Source organism: Schistocerca piceifrons, chromosome 5 (genome assembly GCF_021461385.2).
Source record: "Schistocerca piceifrons isolate TAMUIC-IGC-003096 chromosome 5, iqSchPice1.1, whole genome shotgun sequence".
NCBI lineage: Eukaryota > Metazoa > Arthropoda > Insecta > Orthoptera > Acrididae > Schistocerca > Schistocerca piceifrons.
Genome location: NC_060142.1, coordinates 57,466,080 through 57,486,381, shown reverse-complemented (window position 1 = coordinate 57,486,381; position 20,302 = coordinate 57,466,080). Strand labels below are relative to the sequence as shown.

General features: G+C 40.9%; 1 protein-coding gene across 1 annotated transcript in view; it reads right to left on the bottom strand.

The window, feature by feature from the left end:
- Nucleotides 1-20,302, bottom strand: part of LOC124798577 (glucosidase 2 subunit beta) — a 182,106-nt gene that overhangs the window by 45,236 nt on the left and 116,568 nt on the right. The window lies entirely within an intron of this gene.

The window sequence follows — 20,302 nt, the reverse complement described above, 5'->3', positions numbered from 1 at the left end:
TTCTTCGAGAGGTGCTTCCAAAGTTAGGCCCATGAAGATTTCAGGAAATGACAAGGAGATACAAAGGAATCACATTAATGATTGAAGCTCTGAAACTTCATGTGCATATTTGGAGAAGTAGCACACATCATGTGCTACAGTAATTATTATTATTATTATAGGAATCAAATGGTAATCAACCAGCAGCAGACACTGGCACTGACATAAAGTAATACAATTACTTTTTTTGAAAGCAGAGGTTCTTAAACATCGCTTAAACAGAAAGGGTTGGATTAAATAAAGCCATTCAACACACCCAACATTTGGCCTCTCAATTGACTTTTCTTACTCCAACATACAGAGTAACTTTCTAACTTATCTCTGAATAATAATGTATAGAAAGTTCTGGTTGAGAATAACAAATTATTTGGGAATATAGAGACAACTCACTGAAAGGCAGAAGCACTGTGTTGTTGACAAAGACACAAACAAAAGTTATAGAACATTGTTTTGCTTTGGTATTTTTCGGAATGAAATTCCTTTCTCAAGCTGTAGGAGAAACATTCACAAAAAAGGCTCTGAGCACTATGGGACTCAACTGCTGAGGTCATTAGTCCCCTAGAACTTAGAACTAGTTAAACCTAACTAACCTAAGGACATCACAAACATCCATGCCCGAGGCAGGATTCGAACCTGCGACCGTAGCGGTCTTGCGGTTCCAGACTGCAGCGCCTTTAACCGCACGGCCATTTCGGCCGGCTAAACATTCACACAAACACATAGACACATACTCAGCCACATGCACATGCCTGTCTCCATCCGTTGTGCTCATTTGACTGCTAGTTCTTTCCTGGCCCACGGTGAGTTTACTCGGGTGGGGTGGGGTTGTGGGGTGGGGTGGAGTGGGGTGGGGTGAGGGATGGAGAGAGGCAGGATGCAGGGAGGAGGTTGTGGGGAAGCATCTAGGTTCTCATGGGAGAGGGGAGAGCCATCCGTGGGCTAGCTAGGGGACCAGGTAGAGGGGCCAGGTGGCAGATGGCTGAGCACGCGATTTCACAGGCTGGGGCATTTTGTAGTACGTAACTAGCTGACACATACTGGGAAGGTGTAATGGGAAAGGGATAGGGTGTAGGTGTACACACACACACACACACACACACACACACACACACACACACACACACACACACACACACACACAAAATTGGGAGCTGGGGGTAAAGAGAGTTCCCTCAGGTTTAGGCCAGGGAGCAGATAGGTTACGGGAGCAAAGGATGTGCTGTAAGGATAGCTCCCATCTGTGCGCTCAGAAAAGCTGGTTGTGACGGGGAGGATCCAGATGGCATGGGTTGTGAAGCAGCTATTGAAATCTCGTATGTTGTGCTCTGCTGCATATTGTGCCACTGGATGGTCCACCTCGTTTTCAGCAACAGTTTGACAGTGGACATTCATTCTGGTTGACAGCTGGGTGGTTGTCATACTTATGTGAAATGCTGTGCAGTGGTTGCAGTGGAGCTCGTTTGTAACGTTGCTGCTTTCACAGGTGGCCCGATCTCTGATGGGGTAGGATGAGCCTATGATGCGACTGAAGTAAGAGGTGCTGGGTGGGTCAGTATCCTTACAATACATCCCCCCCCCCCCACCACCCACCCAATTTCGTTTGTGTGTGTGTGTGTGTGTGTGTGTGTGTGTACAAGGGGTGTTTGAAAAGTCCGTGCCAAGTCCGAGAGATGGCACCACCATTGCGTATCGAGGTCATGTTTAGTTAGTAGCATATTTGGAAAGAACGCACACCAAGTTTCAGCCATATTGGTCTATTTCTTTGTGTTTGGCATTTGTGTGAATCAAGGAAGTCAGGTGATTGTCAAAAAATGGACGAAAAAGAATTTCGTGTCGTGATTAAACATTACTTTATGAAAGGCAAAATGCCTCAGAAGACTAAAGAGAAGCTTGATAAACATTACAGTGACTCTGGACCTTCAATTGGTACAGTTTATAAGTGGTTTCAAAATTTCCGGAGTGGCCATATGGTCATAAGTGACACTGAATGTTCTGGACGCCCTGTGAAGGTTATGACTCCAGAAATCATTGATAAAATCCATGATATGGTGATGGATGATGGAAGAGTTAAGGTGTGTGAGATTGTTAGTGCTTAGTGCTGTGGGTATCTCAAATGAATGGGTACATAATATTTTGCATAAACATTTGGACATGAGAAAGCTATCCACAAGATGGGTTCCGCGATTGCTCACGCTTGACAAAAAACAGAATCGTGTGAAGTGTTGTTTTGTCACTGTGGATGAAACATGGATACATTACTATACTCCTGAGACCAAACAACGATCTAAACAATGGCTTACCAAGGGAGAACCTGCACCAAAAAATGCGAAGACCATTCCTTCAGCTGGAAAGGTTATGGTGACTGTCTTTTGGGATTCGCAAGGGATAATCCTCATTGATTATCTGGAAAAGGGTAAAACTATTACAGGTGCATATTATTCATCGTTATTGGACCGTTTGAAAACCGAACTGCAAGGAAAACGTCGGCGATTGGACTGCAAAAAAGTCTTTTTCCATCACAACAATGCACCAGCACACACCTCAGCAGTTGTGGTCGCAAAATTATTGGAAATAGGATTCCAACTCATTTCACATCCCCCTTTTCTCCAGTCTTGGCTCCCTCGGACTAATATTTGTTTCCCAAGTTGAAGAAATGGCTGGTGGGACAAAGATTTTATTCAAATGAGGAGGTGATTGTAGCAACCAATAGCTATTTTGCAGACTTAGACAATTCCTATTATTTGGAAGGGATCAACAAATTACAACAGCGTTGGACAAAACATGTAAGTCTAAAAGGAGACTATGTCAAAAAATAAAGGTTTACCTCAAACACGTAAGTAGTTTTTATTTTTGCACGGAATTTTGAAACACCCCTCGTACACACCATCCCTTTCCCATTACCCCCACCAAATACATGCCAGCTATTTGTGTGATGCCATCTCACACCCTAGTCTGTGAAATCACATGCTCAGCCGTCTGCCACCTGCCCGCTTTACCTGCACCCCTAGCTAGCCCACGGGCAACTCCTCACTCTTCCAAGAGCCACTAGAAACTTCCCCCAATCCCCACTCTGTCTTGCACCTCTCTGCATCCCTCATCACACCCCACCTTGCTCCCCCACCTCACTCCAGTACATTCATTATGGGCCAGCAAAGAACTGTGCATGTTCTCCTACAGCTTGAGAAAGAATTTCATTCCACAACCTAGTGAAGCAAAGCCCTGACCTTTTGTCTGTGTCTCTTTCAGTGAGTCATCTCTTTATTCACATATAATTTGAATATAATAGAGGGAAATATTCCACGTGGGAAAAATATATCTAAAAAGAAAGATGATGAAACTTACCAAACAAAAGCGCTGGCAGGTCGATAGACACACAAACAAACACAAACATACACACAAAATTCTAGCTTTCGCAACCAATGGTTGCCTCGTCAGGAAAGAGGGAAGGAGAAGGAAAGACAAAAGGATATGGGTTTTGAGGGAGAGGGTAAGGAGTCATTCCAATCCCGGGAGCGGAAAGACTTACCTTAGGGGGAAAAAAGGACAGGTATACACTCGCACACACACACATATCCATCCACACATACACAGACACAAGCAGACATTTGTAAAGGCAAAGAGTTTGGGCAGAGATGTCAGTCGGGGCGGATGTACAGAGGCAAAGATGAAGTTGAAAGACAGGTGAGGTATGAGCGGCGGCAAATTGAAATTAGAAATTAGCGGAGATTGAGGCCTGGCGGATAGCGAGAAGAAAGGATATGCTGAAGGGCAAGTTCCCATCTCCGGAGTTCTGACAGGTTGGTGTTAGTGGGAAGTATCCAGATAACCCGGACAGTGTAACACTGTGCCAAGATGTGCTGGCCGTGCACCAAGGCATGTTTAGCCACAGGGTGATCCTCATTACCAACAAACACTGTCTGCCTGTGTCCATTCATGCGAATGGACAGTTTGTTGCTGGTCATTCCCACATAGAACGCTTCACAGTGTAGGCAGGTCAGTTGGTAAATCACGTGGGTGCTTTCACACGTGGCTCTGCCTTTGATCGTGTACACCTTCCGGGTTACAGGACTGGAATAGGTGGTGGTGGGAGGGTGCATGGGACAGGTTTTACACCGGGGGCGGTTACAGGGGTAGGAGCCAGAGGGTAGGGAAGGTGGTTTGGGGATTTCATAGGGATGAACTAAGAGGTTGCGAAGGTTAGGTGGACGGCGGAAAGACACTCTTGGTGGAGTGGGGAGGATTTCATGAAGGATGGATCTCATTTCAGGGCAGGATTTGAGGAAGTCGTATCCCTGCTGGAGAGCCACATTCAGAATCTGATCCAGTCCCGGAAAGTATCCTGTCACAAGTGGGGCACTTTTGGGGTTCTTCTGTGGAAGGTTCCGGGTTTGAGGAGATGAGGATGTGGCTCTGGTTATTTGCTTCTGTACCAGGTCGGGAGGGTAGTTACGGGATGCAAAAGCTGTTTTCAGGTTGTTGGTGTAATGGTTCAAGGATTCCGGACTGGAGCAGATTCGTTTGCCACGAAGACCTAGGCTGTAGGGAAGGGACCGTTTGATGTGGAATGGGTGGCAGCTGTCATAATGGAGGTACTGTTGCTTGTTGGTGGGTTTAATGTGGACGGACGTGTGAAGCTGGCCATTGGACAGGTGGAGGTCAACGTCAAGGAACCTTGTAACCATTGATGCCACTTCCTTATACACAAATATTCCGCATGTCCAGGGCCTCGCTGCGATGGAGCACTTCCTTTCACGCCGATCACCTGCCGCCCTACCTAAAACCTCTTTCCTCATTACCTTAGCCAGCTTCATCCTGACCCACAACTTCTTCACTTTTGAAGGCCAGACATACCAACAATTAAAGGGAACAGCCATGGGTACCAGGATGGCCCCCTCGTATGCCAACCTATTCATGGGTCGCTTAGAGGAAGCCTTCCTGGTTACCCAGGCCTGCCAACCCGAAGTTTGGTACAGATTTATTGATGACATTTTCGTGATCTGGACTCACAGTGAAGAAGAACTCCAGAATTTCCTCTCCAACCTTAACTCCTTTGGTTCCATCAGATTCACCTGGTCCTACTCCAAATCCCATGCCACTTTCCTTGACGTTGACCTCCACCTGTCCAATGGCCAGCTTCACACGTCCGTCCACATTAAACCCACCAACAAGCAACAGTACCTCCATTATGACAGCTGCCACCCATTCCACATCAAACGGTCCCTTCCCTACAGCCTAGGTCTTCGTGGCAAACGAATCTGCTCCAGTCCGGAATCCTTGAACCATTACACCAACAACCTGAAAACAGCTTTTGCATCCCGTAACTACCCTCCCGACCTGGTACAGAAGCAAATAACCAGAGCCACATCCTCATCTCCTCAAACCCGGAACCTTCCACAGAAGAACCCCAAAAGTGCCCCACTTGTGACAGGATACTTTCCGGGACTGGATCAGATTCTGAATGTGGCTCTCCAGCAGGGATACGACTTCCTCAAATCCTGCCCTGAAATGAGATCCATCCTTCATGAAATCCTCCCCACTCCACCAAGAGTGTCTTTCCGCCGTCCACCTAACCTTCGCAACCTCTTAGTTCATCCCTATGAAATCCCCAAACCACCTTCCCTACCCTCTGGCTCCTACCCCTGTAACCGCCCCCGGTGTAAAACCTGTCCCATGCACCCTCCCACCACCACCTATTCCAGTCCTGTAACCCGGAAGGTGTACACGATCAAAGGCAGAGCCACGTGTGAAAGCACCCACGTGATTTACCAACTGACCTGCCTACACTGTGAAGCGTTCTATGTGGGAATGACCAGCAACAAACTGTCCATTCGCATGAATGGACACAGGCAGACAGTGTTTGTTGGTAATGAGGATCACCCTGTGGCTAAACATGCCTTGGTGCACGGCCAGCACATCTTGGCACAGTGTTACACTGTCCGGGTTATCTGGATACTTCCCACTAACACCAACCTGTCAGAACTCCGGAGATGGGAACTTGCCCTTCAGCATATCCTTTCTTCTCGCTATCCGCCAGGCCTCAATCTCCGCTAATTTCTAATTTCAATTTGCCGCCGCTCATACCTCACCTGTCTTTCAACTTCATCTTTGCCTCTGTACATCCGCCCCGACTGACATCTCTGCCCAAACTCTTTGCCTTTACAAATGTCTGCTTGTGTCTGTGTATGTGTGGATGGATATGTGTGTGTGTGCGAGTGTATACCTGTCCTTTTTTCCCCCTAAGGTAAGTCTTTCCGCTCCCGGGATTGGAATGACTCCTTACCCTCTCCCTCAAAACCCATATCCTTTTGTCTTTCCTTCTCCTTCCCTCTTTCCTGACGAGGCAACCATTGGTTGCGAAAGCTAGAATTTTGTGTGTATGTTTGTGTTTGTTTGTGTGTCTATCGACCTGCCAGCGCTTTTGTTTGGTAAGTTTCATCATCTTTCTTTTTAGATATATTTTTCACATATAATTTGTTATCCCTGAATAATTTCATTTGTTTGAACACACTCACTCCCTTCACTACTGTGTAAAGGAACATCTGCTTCTAAAACCATTGAGTCACTTTTCGTCAGTTCCTACACCCAGCCATACATTGTAAGTAGAGGCTTTTTCACTACATGTCTGTGTAATTTCTAAAGCACAGGAGATTTTCTTGCGAAGTTCTAGCATAAAATCATTAGGGAAGTACAGAGATTCATTTAAAAATGACTGTTCTGTAACATTTACAAAGTAGTATAGAATATTAAATTCTGTTTACTTAGCTCCTGCATATTCTACTACAGGGTGTATACGTGGACGAGGAAAAAAAAATTCCCGGATTTTTCCCAGAATTCCCGGTTAAAAGTACATTTCCTCCTGGGTGAAAATACACTTCTTCCGTGTTAAGTGAAAGTATACTTTTCCTCAGAACTGTAAAACTTATCAGTCTTTTGAATGGTTATGGTTTTATACACGGGCGTAGAATTTCCCGGCACTTCAGAAAACGAAACTCAGGGAACCAAAAACGTTTTCGGAAGATGTCTGATGTGCAGCAACATGTACACTGCACATTTTCATATTACGAAAGTATAAATTCTAATTCCACCAAACACCACATGTTACTTTCCGAAGCATTGAAATCGTGATTGCAATGCGCTTTTGCAAGCCAGTCATAGCTCACGTCATGTGATCTCGCCAGCCGATGACAGCAGATATTCAGAACATAGGACACGCGATGTAGTCAGTCAAAAGCAACATCACTGTTACGTAACGTGAACACACCATAGGGAAAGTTAATGGTTTAAATTAATATACGTAGTGTTGCTACAAGAAAAGAAAAGCTTCCCCTTTTTTGCGCATGTTACACTTTAAGATACATCACAAAAATGTGCCAGTAAAATGTCTAAGAACGACATAAATGTTAGATCTTTTGGGCTCAAAATTATTCTAAATCATCGTACTCAAAGGGTTGATTTTTAAATGAAGAGTCAAAAGCTCTGGAATTTATGAAATTCATCGTACATTCTCGCACATAGTTCATCTTGCGTAAAAGGAAATTAATTTGAAAGTAACGCTTTTCAAACCACCAGTGACCTGTTGGAAATAGATTCGTTTCAGCACTTGCCAGAGGACGCCTGATAACAAGCGTCTTACATAATGCCATAAAAGAAACAAGACAGGGGACACTCGAAGAGCACGGGTATTTCATGAACCATACTAAAATACATAATTTGGCTTAAAGTGCACATTCGTATGTCCAGATTCAGATGTAAATATTCTTGGAGTACCATACTGTATTATCTCATGTTTAGTTCTTTATTATGGCATAATGCCATACATTCTAGAAGATGAAAACATGCACCTGAAATGCAGCGAACAGTTGAAACTAGCCAATAGTGTGGATTTATACACTCCGTTTCAAATAAATTGACTGGTTCAGCGGAAAAGATTAATAAAAACCAAATTTCTGTAGCAAATCGACAGAAATAACTTCATTGTTCTGCAATGAATGCTTCATTGTCAGAAAGGGGAAATAAAATAAAATCTGAAACAAATAACATATTTTAGCCTTCCGTAATTATGTAATTCACTTGATAGCTCCAGGTCACAGAAATCAGTTTTGTTTTCATTTGACGTAAGAGCAATAAACGAAAAGGAAACAGCAAAATCACCAAACACAGGTCACGTGAGACTACCCACTTCCCCATTACAACGTAAGACTGCTCTGTAGATCTACACCGGGCCTACGATATTTCCAAACCGGGGCAATACTAGATAAAAAATAATTGACCTTAAGTCATAGATGTTTGGAATAACACACTTGTGCAACAGTTCAGTGCAGTATCATATATAAGTCTCAGAGTTCTTGAATAACACAAAATTCGTTGGTTCCACATCACTTATAGGACATGTGCACCATAATAGATACACATCCCTCCACCAAACAAAAACTATAACAAATTTTAAAAAGCTGGAATATATCACAATGTCACAGCTGCAAAAGCCACTACCTAAGACAAGACTGCTGCAAAGCTGAAGCAAACATAAACTGCACTAAAGGAGCATGAGATATGAAAGAAGTCTTTCAATGTATGCAGAACAGGACATCTAATACAGGAAAATCACATAATTACATACATAAAAATGATCAGAAGGAACATTGACAACAGCATCCTAATTTCATAAGAAGGTTAATACAATGAAGAAAAAAAAAAGTGCAGGAGAGAAACTTTCAATAACTGACTAAATAAACGCTAGCAACAATCAGTTCTAATACTAATGTTGGTAACAACAGAATATATAATAATGTTGCTATTCGTACAAACAGACGTCAAAACTTGGATTTCACTGTATAAGAGTGTATCAACGTGTGGACAAAGGAAACCAAATTGTGAGTTTTTATGAAATACAAGGACACACCCACAGTAGTAAATGTCTGAAAAATTTTAAGTCCTACCAAAAGCTACCAGACAGTTTTGCACCACTAATGATATTTTAGAGAGTAAAAAGTGAACCAAATGTTAACAAATTTAATTTACAAAATAAAGGTTGTAGATTGTGATGAGACTTATTGGTAAATTTGAGAATGCCTATTCGGTTGTGGGCTGTAAATTCAAAGAGCATTCTCATGTTAGTCACTCAGTGGAAAACATCACCATAAAACATTGCAGGCCCAGTGAAGCCCATTTGCCAAAATCTTCAACAACTGGTAATTCCTGGAACCCCAATGAATTCTGAAAGAAGATCTGCAGCTTTGGGCCTACAAAACTAAACTGACACAAGAACTGAAGCCTAATGACCACAAAAAGCACAGAGCATTTGCCCATTAGGTGCTTGCAAAACAAATAGCAAACAATTTCAGCAAGAAAATTACGTTCACCGATGAGGCACATTTTCTGTTGAATGGCTCCATGAACAAGAAAAATTGCCACATTTGGGATGCACTAAATCCTCGAGCAATTATGGAGAAGACATTATACCCATGAGTGACTATGTGGTGTGGCATTTGGGGGTGAGGACGTAACTGGGCCATACTTCTTCAAAGATGGCACCGGAAACGCATTAACATTGGACAGCAAACAATCTACAAGATGTTCTGAAAGTTTTTGAGCTCTGAACTGTTTTGTGTGAATGCTGGAGAGGTTTCAATGAGATTGCACAACTTGTCACACAATGACTGCAACAATGGTCTCGTTACGGGAGATGTTCCCTGGCAGGGTGATTTACTGCAACAAAGACGTGAATTGGTCATTCAGATCATGTGAACTGATACCATCTTATTTCTTTCTGTGGGCATATTCGATATCTACATCTACATAAGTCGCATGCCACCATAGACTGTGTAGCAGAGGGTACTGTTACCACAACTAGTCATATGCCTTCCTGTTCCACCTGAAAATAGAGCAAGGGCCTCAAAAATAATGTTACATTCCCTTGAGGGATTCCCATTTGAGTTCAGAAGCATCTCCACAATACTTGCATGTTGATCGAACCTATCAGTAACAAATCTAGCATCCCACCTCAGAACTGCATCAATGTTTTTCTTTAACCTGGGACCCACTGGGGATCCCAAACACTTTAGCAGTACTCAGGAATGTGTCACATTAATGTGCTATATGTGGTCTCCTTTACAAATGAACTGCGCTTTCCTAAAACTCTCCCAATGAACCAAAGTCTTGCATTTGCCTCCCCACCACAATCCTTACGTGCTTGTTGCATTTCATACCATTTTGCAATGTTGCACAAAGATATTTAATCAACCTGACTGTGTCAAGTAGAAAACTACTAATACTGTATTCGAATAGTACAGGATTATTTTTTCTACTCATCTGCATTAACTGTATTTTGTCTACATTTAGAGCTAGCTCTACATTAAATTTTGTTTAAGTCATCTTGTACCTTCCTACAGTCACTCAATGATGACACCTTCCTGTATACCACAGCATCATCAGCAAATAACCACAGATTGCTGCTCACCCTGTCACTCAGATCGTTTATGTATATAGAGAATAATAGTGGTCCTATCACACTTTCATGGGACACTTCTGGCGATATCCTTATCCGTGATGAACACTCGCCATCAAGGACAACACACTGGGTGCTATTACTTACAAAATCCTTGAGCACCTCAAATATCTATGGTCCTATTCTGTATCATCATACCTTCATAAACAGTCTACAGTGCTTTTCAGAAATCTAGGAATGCAGAGTCTGCCTGCTGCCCTTCATTCATAGTTTGCCAAATATTGTGAGAAAAAGACAAGCTGTCCACATGAGTGGTCCTTCTTAAAACCGTGCTGACTTGTGGACAGAAATTTTATTATATTTGAATGGAGAATGTGTTCAAGAATTCTGTTAAGGACATTGGTTTGTCAGTTTTTCATCCTTCTTATACACACGAGCCACTTGCACTTTTTCCAGTTGCTTGGGACTTTGTACTTGGACGAGAGACTCACAATAAATGCAAGCTATGGGGCCAATGCTGTAGCATACTCTTTGTAAAAGCGAATTGGGATTCCATCTGGCCCTTGCAACTTATTTGTTTTCAACTCTTTCAGTTGCTTCTTTACACCAGTGATGCTTATTACTGTGTTCCATAAGGGAGTCTGTGCATGTTTGCTTGATTCTCCTGCATGAATTATTTCTTAAACGTGAAATTTAAAACTTCAGCTTTCCTTTTGCTATCTTCTTATGTCACACCACATTAGTCAATGATTGACAAGATAGAAGCCTTCGATCCACTTAGCAATTTTGAATAGGACCAGAATTTTCTTGGGTTCTCGGCTATGTGCTTTGCTACGGTATAATGGTGCTAGTTTCATGCTCCATTCTTCAATCTTTTTACAGAGCAGCTTGGCTACTCAAACTTAAAAAATGTTTCCCTGAGAATTCCAGGTATGTAGAAGCAAGATGACGTCATAAGAAGCTTCTAATAATTAATGATAAGCATGGGAAGGGGGGAATATCATAGCCTACAATCGTAACTTTTCTTTCCTCATGGCTAGACAGTAGTTTGACTGCAGTTTTTAAATATCAGTCATTTATATGGAATGACATTCATGTATAATTAATATACTTTGAAATACTTAGCATTTTAAAAATTGTGATTTATAAAACTCAATAAAGAATCACTAAATTTTGCCTGTTATCAATTGCCCATTCTCTTTTGAACTGTCAGTGCAACCATCTTTCCTTCCTCATCATTTTCCTAATTTCATTATTAAACAACGGTAGGTATTTTCAGTCTTTAACCCATATATTCAGCACACAAATGTCCAGAATGCGATTTACAAAAGATTTAAGCTTTTCTCATAATTCATCTACTTCCATCATACTGGAACTAAATGATGCCCATTCACTAAGTGGGATACTAACAAATGTTTATAAGCTCTTTCTAGCAAAAATACTGTCATACTCTTCTTGACTGATTTGTTAGCTTTAACAACCACTGTCGCTGTGATGACATCATGATCACTAATCACTGTCTCTATACTGATGCCATCGATAAAGTCATGCCTGTCTGTACCTACAACGTCTACAATATTTCCATTGGGTGCTGGCTGACAAACTAGCTGCTCAAAACTGTTTTCAGAAAACATGTTCAGAAGTACTTCGCAAGACTGCCTGTCCGTGTGTATCTCAACCTTTCAGAGTTGAAGGCCAAGTTTCAGTGTGTAACTTCAGAACTAAAGCTGCAAGAAAGCAGCAAAAATTATCGAAAATTTCTCTGAAGGAATGAGTGTACTTGCAGTCACGGAGGGACGTCCGTTACTACTACCAGAAGCAAACCAGGGGTGTGTGTCGCTAAACATGGTGCCTGTTCAAGGCCATCTTTTAAAGACTGGAAAGCTTGCCGACAGCAAAGTGACCATTCAAAACATGAACTTTGATGCTGTAGCTGATGCAATGGGTATGAGAGTTCTGCTATGTTTGCAATGAACTAACCATAACAATTGCGTTTACCCAGAAATACTTTTAAGTCTTCAACATTCATGAGAACTGCATTTTGTCGATCAGTGTACCATAATCCATTTGCTGAGAGTAAACTTTACAAACGTCTAGAAAGACTGCATAAAAGAACACTTGTGCATGATATTTTGGAATGCCTTCTTGTGGTTAATCTATAAAACAATGAAATATGGAAAGGCTGAAGAGATTCTGAAAAATAACCATTTATAATGGTGGATGCTGTACACCATGTTTAGTACTAGATAAGTTTTTGATGCTCAGTCCAGTCGGATTTGAGAATATACTTCCACTGTATCAATTCTACTCAACAAAGTGCTACGACTTCATTTTTTCAAAGAGTTCATTCAGAATCAGTAGAGAATAAGTTTCCACTTCGATTGGTGCACTGAAATTGCGACAGTCTAAAAAAGCCGATGTGTTTGCATACTGTTTTCAGGGGAGTGGTCCATTGACTATGGGGAATAGGTGTCAGCGTGTCTTCAGAAGTGAGCCTATCCAGCTCTGTTTTCAGGGTGCCCTTATAAGCGAAGGGCATTGGACGGGCTCTGAAAAAATGCAGGGCACTGTAGCATTAACAGTGATGTGAGCTTTGTAATCGGATGCCTTCCCTAGTCCAGGTGAGAACATTTTGGCCTATTCATCACATGGAGAATTTAAGGTGGCGCAAGACCCTTTAGATTGCATGGCATGCACTGATTCATGAACTGTAAGTCCAAAAACTGAGGAAAGAGACTGTCCCAACACTGCCTCCAGAAAATTTACTGAAAGAGTGGCACAATTACAATTAAGTAAATCTGGAAGCTTTCTTAGCAAAGCCACACAATGATATCCATAAGCCCCAAGATTAGTGTCAGCTGCCTACAATGGTGGCAACACTAAACTTAAGTGAGCAGATTGGTTTAGCAAGTTTGTTGATGAACACATGTAAGTACATTTTCTGGACTGCATTTTGAGAAGTTGACATTTCTGTAGATTGCTCACTCAGTTGGTTTACCTCCACAGGTCGGGACATATACATATTAGAACTGTTACAACATATCCCTTCCAAAATTGTCCTTGTTTCTGCAACTACACCATGTTTTGTGCTAACAGGGGCATGTGCTGCTTGCATGATGGATGAAACAATGTTTACAACTGGGCAATAGCACTGCAGCTGATGCAGCCCTTCACTACTGTGCAGTTGTTTATGAGGTCACATGGGCCATGGAGTACGTGAGGGCCCCACTGGAAGTTGTGTGATGTCTCATTAAACCCATGACAGTTAGTTGATTGCTAAAAAATGTCTTCTTCCATTAGAAATAAACTCTGGGTTGCATGGGCCATTTTTGTGGGCTTATGTAATTTATATAACTTCAATTTGAGGGAGATCTGATTTTCTCAAGATGTGATTCCTCACTTCAGAGTTGGGCAAAAGCTACACTTCAACATCCCTGATTAGACTGTCTGCATAGTCCTGTCCACATGAACATTTACAATTCCTATTTCACCCCAGTAGTTTGGCACCACAACCCGCGAATGACTGACTGAGGCTCTTTTCCCGGTGCCACAATTCTAAACAAGCTGCAATTATACGTTTCTTCACTGAAAAGTGTTGTTGCAATATATAAAACATACCTGGCAACTCATGTTCTGCAGAATTCATTAATGGCTCTAGTTTTTTGTATTAGTTTATACAGCTCAGGATTTTCTGACAAGAATATGGCCTTTCATCCTTCCAAGCTGGAAATCTGACAAGCCAATAAATATAACAGCAATCATCGGCAGTAAGCATCCCACTCTTCATATTATTCATTAAATGGTTGAATGGCACAACCATTGGTGGCATGGGAGATGTTCCTGCTACATTTTCTAACAGCTGCACTGCCTGTGATATTGCTGTAGTTACCTCCCAATAACAACATACAGTTTGCATTATGAGTTGTGGTAGAAGTTCCATCGTTGAAAAGCTGCACTCTTGCCTAATTAAAAAAAATATTCAAAGTCAAATCTGCATGCATCAGAAGTCCTACCTTTGTTACCAGGTAATTTAAAGCCTCAATCGCACATGGTGTCTCTCTTAAGAGCTGTCAGGCTCAATTTCTCTGGCATTTCAGAAGATATGCATGGCCGAAATCAGCCCAAACAAACACAGCTCATCACTACTTTCATGCGAAGCCCAGTGTCAATGGAAAACATCGGTTTGTTTCTAGTTACAAACAAAATTATTTTTTAAGTTGAGTTTTACATGCCATTCGATAGAGTGGTCCCACATTAGTCTACTGCAATATTTGTTTTAGTGATATGTATTAACAGGGACAGTAAAACGAAGTATTAGAAGTATTCCAGCAGCGACTGATCAGTGCTGAGCTGCCTGGTGGCAGCAGTCAGTGTGGGACTGCACAGTGTTGCTGCTGGGGGAAAAATTTTATTCTTCATGTTTTATTGTCCCTTTTAATACATATAAATAAAACAAATATCATACTAGACTCATGTGGGACCAATCTATCAAATTTTGAAGCCACACAAATCCCATTTTATATATAATTTTGTTTGTTATGGGAAACGAACAGACGCTTTCTGTCAACACTAGGTGTTGCTCCAAGTACGAAGTGCAAATATGAAATTGCCAATATCTGAAAAAACAGCAGAGAAAATTTACATCTTAGAATAGACAAACATCTGCTGACACCCAGTAAATTGTGGTACCAAAAACATGATTCCTTGAAGACATTTTACTTTCAGATCAGCCAACCATCTTCTTCCCCACAATCCAATCCAATAAAACCACCTCAGACCAGGTTCTGGGTCATTTTTCCTATGACTTTTTCAATATTCTTAAGATTGTATGCAATATGTTATGCAACTCAGCGCCAAGTTGTATTATAAAGTAATGTAACATGGCCATTAATTCCATGGATGGACACTGGGTCTCATGGAGTGAACTAACAAGTACTTTGCAGATCAAGAGGTATTGCAATATCTGAATTAGCAGGACTGGAAATATATCACTATGACCGTAAGTGTACAAACAGAAATACCAGGATTATTGTGCTTTAATGTGAAAACAAATTTATATTTTTTTGAACACACTACTCAAACATCTCACTGTTATGTACACCCAACAGTATGCCACTTCTTGCAGAGCTACACCATGTGATCAAAAGTATCCTGACACATCACAAACATACTTTTTCATATTAGGTGCATTGTGCTGCCCCCTACTACCAGGTACTCTATATCAGCGACCTCAGTAGTCATTAGACATCGTGAGAGAGCAGAATGGGGTGCTCCGCGGAACTCATGAACTTCGAACATGGTCAGGTGATTGGGTGTCACTTGTGTCATATGTCTGTACGCGAGATTTCCACACTCTTAAACATTCATAAGACCACTGTTTCCGATGTGACAGTGAAATGGTAATGTGAAGGGACATGTACAGCACAAAAGTGTACAGGCCGACCTTGTCTGTTGACTGACAGAGACCACAGACAGTTAAAGAGGGTCATAATGTGTAATAGGCAGACATCTATCCATACCATCACACAGGAATTCCAAACTGCATCAGGCTCCACTGCAAGTTTTACGACAGTTAGGCGGGAGGTGAAACAACTTGGATTTCATGGTCAAGCAGCTGCTCATAAACCACAAATCACGCCAGTAAATGCCAAACGACACCTCGCTTGGTGTAAGGAGCATAAACATTGGACAATTAAATAGTGAAAAACGTTGTGTGGAGTGACGAATCAAGGTGCACAATGTGGCGATCCGATGGCAGGGTGTGGGTATTGCGAATGCCCGGAGAATGTCATCTGTCAGCGTGTGTAGTGCCAACAGTAAAATTCGGAGGCGGTGGTGTTATGGTGTGATCATGTTTGTCATGGAGGGGGCTTGCACCCCTTGTTGTTTTGCTTGGCACTATCACAGCACAGGCCTACACTGATGTTTTAAGCACCTTCTTGCTTCCGACTTTTGAAGAGCAATTCGGGGATGGCGACTGCATCTTTCAACATGATTGAGCACTTGTTCACAATGCATAGCCTGAGGCAGTGTGATTACATGACAATAACATCCCCATAATGGATTGGCCTGTACAGAGTCCTGACCTGAATCCATTCCATGAAGAATGGGCTGCCATTCCCCAAGAAACCTTACAGCACTTGATTGAACGTATGCCTGCGAGAGAGGGAGCTGTCATCAAGGCTAAAGGTGGGGAAACACCTTATTGAATTCCAGCAATACCGATGGAGGGCACCACGAACTTATAAGTCATTTTCAGCCAGATGTCTGGATACTTTTGATCACATAGTGTATGTTCGGAATGGATGTACATAACCTCTGTCTCACATACAAACTACTCTTGCAAAGCAAACAACACATGTAAGGAAATGCTGAAAAGCATGGCCTGGTAGACACTTGAAAATAGATGCCAATTATCCCGTAACAGCCTACTTATGAAATTTCAAGAACCAGTACAAAGTAAGGAATCCAGGAACACACTATTATTGAAATATGAACTGTGAAGATAATATTACATTAATTGTGACATGCGCATAAGCATTTCAGCAGTCATTCTTCCCAGGATCCATACGCAACTGGAGTTGGAAGAAATGTGATCAGTGGTACAACGGAGAGTACCCCATCACGCACTTCACACTGGTTTGGAAAGAACTGATGTTGATTTAGGTATAGATGTAGATATAAAAGAGAAAAAAATTTATGTTATCTGTGTTCTGCACTTTTACAAATGCAGAAGTTACACTCATAGGTTACAATTACTGGAATGTTTCATATAATCAAAACTGAAATCTTATTGCTAAAAATTACAACAAATACTATTATCAACACTACCACAGGCAGTAATTGTTTGCTACCAAAAATTCATACTAACCCCATACCAACTTCTACCAATCACTCTGCTCACTATAGCCTGCACAAGACGCGAAAAGTTCCACAATGAATTCTCACTCTGCAGCAGAGTGTGGACTGATTTGAAATTTTCTGTCTGGCAGATCGAAGACATTTGCCCCTCACGGGCAAGTCCTCTACTAATTGGCTAGACAAGTGTAGTTCAAATCTGCCTTCACAACAAAGGTCATCGGCTTGATTCACAGCCCAACACATACTTTAAAATACTTTCAATGTACCAGGAAGTTTCACGTGAAAAGTTATAGTGCACACACTGTGTAAATTACTGTGGGAAGAATTAAATATATGGAAGGTTTTCAAGGGACTGAATGGAATGATTACTAGTCCCTTTATCCACATAATCAACAAGCTAGGAGGAGTTTTCCAACTCAAAGATACAGTTCGATCAATAGCTGTGACACTGTCACAAGAAATTACTTACAAAGAACAGTGATTAGATTAGATTAGTTTTTCGTTCCATAGATCCGTGCTGAGGAAATCCTCATGGATGAGGAACATGGTTTTTTAAGCCGAAGTAACAATACTAATAGTATGAGTACATACAATACATCATTTTTTTCTTTAAGCTGAAATAACAATACTAATAGTATGAGTGTATACAACACATCATTTCTTTTCTTTAAGCTGAAATAACAATACTAATAGTATGAGTATATACATCATTTGTCTCTATTAAAAAATTCATCAATGGAGTAGTAGTAGTTTGCCACTAGTAAGTCTTTCCGGCTCCTTTTAAACTGATCTTTATTTGTAACTAAATTTTTTATGTTTGCTGGCAAATTATTGAAGATGAGTGTTCCTGAGTAGTGGACCCCTTTTTGAACTAAAGTAAGTGCTTTTAAGTCCTTGTGCAGATCATTTTTGTTCCTGGTAATGTATGTATGAACTGAGCTGCTTGTTGGAAAAAGGAATATATTATTTAGGACAAATTTCATTAAGGAGTAAATATACTGAGAGGCAGTAGTTAGTATACACAGTTCTTTGAAAACGTTTCTACAGAACGTCCGTGAATTTACTCCACAAATAATATGTATTACACGCTTTTGGACTCTGAAAACTTTTGTTTGACTTGAAGAGTTACCCCAAAATATTATACCATATGACATTTTGGAATGAAAGTAGGCAAAGTATGCAAGCTTTTTCATTTTTATGTCGCCTATATCTGCTAACACTCGAATTGCAAATACAGGTTTGTTAAGGCGTTTCTGCAGTTCTGTGGTGTGCTCCTCCCAACTGCCCAACTGAATTTATTATCAAGTTGTAATTCCCGGAATTTAAGACTGTCAACCTCTTCTATCTAAAGTATGAAGAAGAGCTTCTTCATACTTTATGCATATGCTGGGTGGAAACCTCTTACAGGTTCTGAATTGGATATAGTGAGTATTTTTGAAGTTTAATGCCAGCGAGTTGGCTTTAAACCATTTATTAATATCCATGAAAATATCATTAGCAGATATTTCTAGAACAACATTCAACATACTATATATTGCAATACTTGTGACACTTGCAAACAAAACGAACTCTGCTTCTGGCAGTGTAACTGATGAGAGATCTTTAATGTACACCAGAAAAAGCAATGGCCCTAAGATGGATCCTTGTAGGACACTACATGTAATTTCTCCCATTCTGATAATGACTGATGACTTAATTCACTAGTCCCTTGCACTGACACCTTTTGTTTCCTGTTAGCAAGGTATGACTTGAACCATTTTGCAGCACTGCCCGTGACACCATAGAATTCTAATTTATTTAAAAGGATGTTGTGGTTCACACAATCAAATGCCTTCGACAAATCACAGAAAATACCTGCTGCTTGCAATTTGTTATTTAATGAATTAAGTACATTTTCACTGTAGGTGTAGCCTTCTCGATATCAGAACCCTTCAGAAATCCAAACTGGGTTCTTGATAATAGGTTATTTGTGGTCAGATGGTTGAGAAGCTGCCTGTACATTACTTTTTCTAAAATTTTTGATAATGCTGGCAAAAGTGAAATCGGTCTGTAGTTTGATGGTATCTCTCTATCCCCTTTCTTGAATAGAGGCTTAACATCCGCATATTTTAGCCAGTCAGGAAATGTCCCAGTTATAATTGACTGGTTACACAAGTAACTTAGAATTGTACTAAACTCACAAGAACATGCCTTGATTAACTTTGCTGATATTTCACCGTAACCACTAGAATGCTTTGTTTGTAAAGTTTTTATTAAAGACGTTATTTCATTTGGTGAAATGAGTGACATATTCATGTACCTGAAGCTATTTGTAAAGGCTAGTTTCAGATCTTCAAGGGCATTATTTACTGATCCTGACAATCCCATTCTATCAGTAACGGACATAATGTACTTGTTGAACAGTTTTGCCACACTATGCCCATCAGTTACTAATGTGTCATCTACCCTTAATGCTACTTGCTCCTGTTCCTTTCTGGTTCTACCAGTCTCCTCTTTCACTATGTCCCATATTGTTTTTATTTTGTTCCCTGACATTGCTATCTTCTTCTCTTAGTGCATTTGTTTAGATGTCTGAATTACTTTTTTTTAATGAATGGGGACTTTTTTTAATATTTTACAGTATTCCTTGTATTTAGCTAAATCACAGCATTGGAGCTATTCTTGGGTGACAGATACATTTTCCTTTTTGTCTTACAGGAAATCTTTATTCCTTGTGTAATCCATGGTTTTATTATAGACTTCTGTTTAATTTGAGTAACTTTTAGAGGAAAACAGTTTTCAAACGTGGTACTAACATTGTTCATGAATGTTTTATACATTTCATTCATGTCATGAGCACTATAAACATCTTTCCAGTTCATATCTTTGAGCAGTTTTCTAAACCTCTCAATTTTTGGTTGATTGACTGCTCTCCTGTACTCAGATTTAGCATTCTTGATAATCTGCTTAGAATTTACA